The 6,304-nt window shown below is 39.7% G+C and overlaps 1 long non-coding RNA gene across 1 annotated transcript; it reads right to left on the bottom strand.

The window, feature by feature from the left end:
• Positions 1-729: 729 nt before the first annotated feature.
• LOC147756923 (uncharacterized) lies at positions 730-2,937 on the bottom strand. Its single transcript, XR_015322924.1, has 3 exons — positions 2,503-2,937; positions 2,149-2,397; positions 730-1,061 (listed from the first exon to the last, which is right to left on the bottom strand). It is a non-coding gene; the product is annotated as an uncharacterized LOC147756923 (long non-coding RNA).
• Between the last annotated feature and the right edge of the window lie 3,367 nt (positions 2,938-6,304).

The raw sequence follows: 6,304 nt of genomic DNA, 5'->3' as shown, positions 1-6,304 counted from the left end.
AAAACGATCAAATTGTTTTCTTTTCGATTTTTAGCGATATGTCTTTCCAGGCTCAACTGAACGCCTTTTGGAAATACAAAAAAAATAAATTCTCGGAAACGCTCGTATCTATTTATAACAGCGGCTTTTTACCATACGAAATTTAAATTCAATAATCTAGTAGATATTAGTTTACAAGGGTAGGCATATTTTAATTTTTGAAGTTTTAGAGATTCGGTACCTTTGAAAATTTTTTGCTGAAATTATGTGGCCAAATATAATGGGTATGAACATTAAGATAAAAGGTTACGCAGAGAGTTATAATAATCTGTCATAAAGCAATATTCATTTTACCTTAGATTTACAAAGATTTGCAGATATTGACGATTACTGTGTGCTTTCAGTCCTGTTGTTTTCGGGCAGATCTGTGTATTGAGAGGTGTTTCCGTCAGATGATGTTTCTAGATGAATAGCATAGGTGTATTTGACAAAATAGAAGAAGCGTATAGGTAAGTTATAATTCGCCAAAAGAGCCGAACAGAAAAAGAAAAGCTTTAGTTATATAACTTTGACTATTCTAGACTTTTTAATGGTAATAGTTAGGAGAAAAACAAATAACTTCTTGGATGATATATATATATATATATATATATATGTAAAAAGATTGAACGCCGCTATCGTTTGAGCTCGTTTATTGTTACTGCTTTTTCTGCAAGCAACACCGACGAACAATTTTGAAGACGACCACTTTCAGATTCTTGACAGAATTCTCCGTCACCAACTCCGCAAGCTTCCTACCGGGACAAAAACGCGGCTGTACGGTTCTCAGTTGCAGCGGTTGTTCCGACAGGGATAAGCGAAACTGAATCCTCGTCAAGCAAAACGTCAGACCAATATGAAGAGATGCCACAGAGCAGGAAGTAGGGCTTCCAGTAGCTGCCAGCTAGCCACTCAGCGTTTGCTACTTCTCTTTTGCGCACGTTACCATTCGATCAAGCTCGGAAGCAGCGGATGGAGGCAGCAGGCGAACACCAGCCGCGTTTCTTAGAAATTGTAGAAAACTTTCCACCAAGTCTTTATTGCTAAAAATAACGACAACAAAAGCGAGAGTTAGGAAAAAGACAAAGAGGTGGCAAAAGATAGAGACTATGAAAAAATCAGATAGTCTACTTCATTTATCCAATTTACAGAAAAGGAAACGGAGGGAAAGTGAAGGCGGCTTGACGCTGCGAGTTTGAACAGCGCGGCGCGAAAAATGAGAGGTCGGGGGGAGAAGGGAAAGAGTGCATGAGAGCCGCCGAGAAGATTTAATGAAAACAGCCGAAAAACTCTAGAATTTCTAGGGTTTTCGCGCCCTCTTCGTCCAGTAGTTGGCTGGTAGGTTGGTCAACTCAGTCACGCTTCTCTTTTTTGGTTGTTGCCTTTGCCAAGTTTGTAAAAGCTCTAGGCAAAGGATACCTGGAATAAGAGAAAACAAGAGCTAGGGAGAAACCCAAACGCTTGCAAACACAGTCCGCGCGTCGTGAGAGGGAAACTGCTGAGAGAGAAATCAGAGAGAAAGAGATGGCTAAGGCGAAAATGAGAGTAAGGGTCATGTTCGGGATGATGTTCAAGAGAAGAGTGACAAGTCAAGGTAACTCTGTAGTAGCATAAATCTTAGTAGATTATAGAGTAGCGAATACGCAAAAGTACACAGCCACAGTCTTAAGTGTATTTGCTCGATGCGTTTATCAGTGGTGGGTGAAAGAATAACATTTTACTAATACTTAGAGAGCAGCCAAGGAGAACTAACGTAGAGTAATATAGTGCGTCTACTTTGATCAGACCACGTATCTTTATGCCAAATTTTTTTATCGTAATTCAATAGTAAGCGCGAAGCGTTTGAAAATATTAGTGCTCTTATATTCATTGTACGATTTCGTGCAGCTTTATAAAACTAAGGACGTTCTACAGGTTCTGTAAATAAGTGCAGGCCTTCACGTTAACAATATATTGATTCTACGATAGGACACGGACGCAATAGAGTATCAATTTTCCCATTGTCTATGCATGATGTGACACATTTTACACGTTGCCGTGAATGGCAATGAGGGGCGTATCTTGATGGTTTTTTGTGTGCCTCATATCGATCGTCTTACGTCCTCTGTTTCTGTTTTTTTCCGCTGATACCTTTTTTCAGCTCAGACCGCATCCTCTTCTTGTACTTCAAAGTCCCACTAAGACGAGTTGAAAGGACAACATAGGCATAATGACGGCAGCAGTGCTGGTAAGTGTAGCTTCTATCGTCTAGGCGTTCACGCCGATGAAGACGACGACATGAAGCCAAGCGAACTCATGACTGAATTAGCTTTCACACTTTTGGTCGGCGGCTGTTTAGCAGTAGGCTGAGGCTGAGCCCGATGCTGGATATATCTGAATCTGAATGATGAAAACAAAACAGCGTAAGGATATGGAGTCTTGGGCTTAAATGTAGGACTTAAATGGGCTTAAACAGGGGAGGTGAAAAAGATATTGGCGACGAACCTCTTCGGTGCGATTTTTTGAAACTTTAGCCGGCAACGAACGGCGCGTCAGTAGCGCTACAACGAGCGTCACTGCTGCAGCCAGGGCCGTTGACTGCCACCACCGCAATGGGTCCTCTTCAATTAAGTTTGAAATTGAGTAGTACAAGCACGGCACGTTGAAAGCAGTTAATATAGGTGAAAATAGAGAAACAGGCAATGGACTATAGAAAGTTAGCATGCTGAAAAACAGAATCTGTCCGTACGAGGCTTCTTTGAGAACGCGTAGAAATGGAAGCTGCTTCTTCGAGATTCATAGCATAGTTTACTTGGTATCGACAGCGGGTTTGGACAGAGTAATAACCACAAAAGGACGACATTGCCTGAGATCCTTGTGGATATCAACGAATGAGGTGTTTCTTCCGTTGGAGATTTGATTCTTGAGTTTTGTGTAAAGACGGGCATCGTGGTCCAATTTGAAGGCCTATAGCTTGTGAAAAAAAAAAAAAAAAAAAAAAAAATTTGAAAATTTGAAAGTTATTGATTAAATACTTGGCTTTTGTTCATTCGATTTGCGATGCATCTTCAGTTGCTGCTCATTTGAAGAGCCAATTACTTTTAGGTTTTTAGTAATTTGTAAGCAAACTGTGTAACGATGAAGTAAAGATCTCATAATCAAACTATATAGTTTAGAGCTTTTTTTTCTTATTTTTATTTATTTAACTTATTTTTATTATCTAAACAGCCCTAAATAGATTTCAACGCCACGCTTCGACCCGATAGGCCGAACGAATCCTACTTTGATTTGTTTCCGGTGAGCATTTTCGCTACCTTTGATTTCGTGTCTCTTATATTTATCTGAATACGGTCCACATGATTAAGTTCGATTCCCTTGAGAGCCTTCTTCATTTTGGACAGACCACATGAATAATGTAGCCGCGGTCCTAAAATTATTGTTTGAAGTACATGCTAGCCATACTATAGATAATAGTTCTTTTGAGCTAGTCGTGAAGTTTGCTCGAAGTTGCAGACGAATTACTCGCATTTATTCATTAGTTTTAATTTAATTCCTTACCGTCAAAAATTTCCATGGCTTTTATTCAGTCTTTTTATGCCATTCAATTGATTAGCTCTGTTCCAACTAAATTCGGGGCAAAAATTTAAGTAAATAGATTAAATTTTACTCTCTGATGTATTGAAATACACCCGGCTTGTTCTTGTTGTATTTTTGTACTACGTCGTGACTTTTTAGTTGATACTTAATTAAAAAATGTTGTTTGACGAGAGATTAAGCGGCAAACAAAGGTTAAATGTTGAAAATGAGGGTGAAAAAGGTAGGCTTATAGTTAACGCAGTAATCGCAATTAGGTAAGCTAACAATTGCTTCTGTAGGAAATCGTCTTTCAAACAAATGTTAAATTCTGTATCGACAAAGCCCAAATTCAGGGCTGTAAAAAGATTTAATAAAGTATCCGTAAGTAGCGCAGAGTTTTTGTCATAACAGACTTACTGACATGGTGTACCAATAGAAAATTATGTCGGGCAGCATCGTGCACCGCAGATCTGTGTGAAAATGCACATTTTACTTCTAAAAGGAGGTAGCTTCTTTCCTTTGTGTCTTTTTGACCTCTAAAAGCAACTTCGGCATGTTTACTTATATACGAATCTGTTTTAATTTCCACCTACAAACCATTAGTATTTTAATATGTAACCATTAAAAGCATTATTAAATTTAAAAGGATGCAAAAACTACATTATACACGGCTTTAAGATATCGCTGGCGTGTTGTGATACCTGGGGAAAGATGAGTCGATTTGTACCCATTCTTGGTTCACTCCCAATAACATTCAAACAATCATAAGATTTTTGCCAAACCCTACTTTTCTCATTCCGAGTAGGTAACCTTTACAGGTAGTGTTGGTTGCGTAGCTGGCTCTTGAATGCACCGTATGGGATATGTCAAAAAAAACCAGGCCTTTTGCCTTGGAGGCTTCATTGATTTTGTGTGTTCCTATATACACGTTATAACTAACCTATCTTGTAGCTCATGAAAACCTAGTTTTGCTTCGAATCTTTCTAGTAAACATTGTGACATAAGCTTACTTTTCCAAACTCTAGGCTTATAAGTGAAGGTGTTCTTCGAAAAGTGTCGACTAGATTGCCCTGATAAATTTAGGTTAGTTATGTGGACTTGTCGCCTTTCTTAAGTGACAAGGCACCGACTCTCTAAAAAAACCCTAAAAAAAAACAGTAAAAGATGTGTATTCGATCATTTACAGGCCCTGTCTGACTGCGTTGGTAAAGGCAAACTCCTCCCAGGTACTACTAGTTCAAAAAGTAATTAAAAAATGATACTGCGCGTTTATCGGCGAAGATATTTAGACGGAGAATGGGGTCCTTTCAAAGGGGCGATTTTATACCTTCTCGACTTTGTTTTACTTCGCAACTTATCGGTCTACAAATTCTCTCGGTGTCGAATAAACATGTTTGATGTCTCCCTTTTCTAAATTGAACTTAGGGATATAGGCATTCTGTATGCATTTGAGTGAGTGTAGTCTCTTATATCCCCCATGCGGAGCGATCGGTGTGCTGGTCATCCCGTACTCATCGCGGTCCATTTTCTTGGTCGCGCTCTTCGTACCAAGTACTAGCGGTTTGTGGTCCATCCTTAAAGGCTGGCTTGCATGACTAAAAAGTTTGTTAATGGGAAGAAACTTCAATTATCTGTCCGGATGCACTGAGAGATAACTGACATTAAGCGTCCAACTGAAGGCAGCCCAGAACGTGGCCGTTCTGACGGCCGTGCGCTGTATAGGAGCCGCGTGCTCGGCGGGAATTGTATGTTAGGGCCTCAAGTTACAAGCTACTTGCATGATACCGCAGTAATGCGACCTCGGTTACTGCAGTTGAAATAGATATACGCAATGTGTGTATGGTGCACTTGGAACCCATATTCCATTCGCGTTAGGGCTAAGCACATGATGCACACGCCCCAGAACAACTAGCGCTTTTTTGTTGGATACCGCTAAGTGTTTCTACAAGAGATAACTGATGTAAGACATAGTTATAAAATCGAACGTTGACTATATTTTGTGTCTTGACAACAACTGTGTTGACGGTTTTTTGATTGTTGACTGAGCTTTACAAGTCTAGATCATTATTACAGATGATATAATTCAGGTTTTTACGTGTGTGATGCTCTGTTGACTAACACCAACAGTTGAAAATCATTTTTTACCACATTAAAGCAATACTTACTTTAACGTGTAATGTTCATAAAAATTATGCAAGCATTGTCGTAAACATTGATACACAGACGTACATAGGAAACGAATATTTGATCTGAATTGAGGTCAATAATACTCCATCGATGGAGTTATGTCGTCAGGTAGAGATTAACTTAGCTTTTCGTTTTTGTACATCTGTCTCTTCGCGTATTCGTTCGGTTCCATGTTTGACGATCCCGCTTTAGACCATTAACGTTATGGCAGAGGGGTCATCATGAGGATCGGAAAGTGTTGTCATTGCAAGGCCAGTTCAAGCTCGTCGTTATTGGCTCTTCATTGTTAGGCTAAATTTACAAACTATAGTTGGGGCTGAGTTTAGTCAACAAGGGTGATTACAGGAGAAAGTTCGCCATGAATGCTATTATGTACCATTCTCTAGAGGGACTTAAAGCAGAACTTAATGTAGATGAAAGAACAGCCCTTTTCGATTGTATTGGACTAGTGAGAAATCGGGGAATGCGAAGCTCCAGGCCAAGGGACAAGTGCGCCAAAGGTGTAGAAGGTAAGGGAGCACTAGTACGGTCGTTCTCTACAGAG

This window comes from Varroa destructor, unplaced genomic scaffold (genome assembly GCF_002443255.2).
Source record: "Varroa destructor unplaced genomic scaffold, Vdes_3.0 BEIS01000003.1, whole genome shotgun sequence".
In the NCBI taxonomy this organism is placed as follows: Eukaryota; Metazoa; Arthropoda; class Arachnida; order Mesostigmata; family Varroidae; genus Varroa; species Varroa destructor.
Note: the sequence above shows the minus strand (reverse complement) of the source record. Positions and strands in the feature narration are given on the sequence as shown.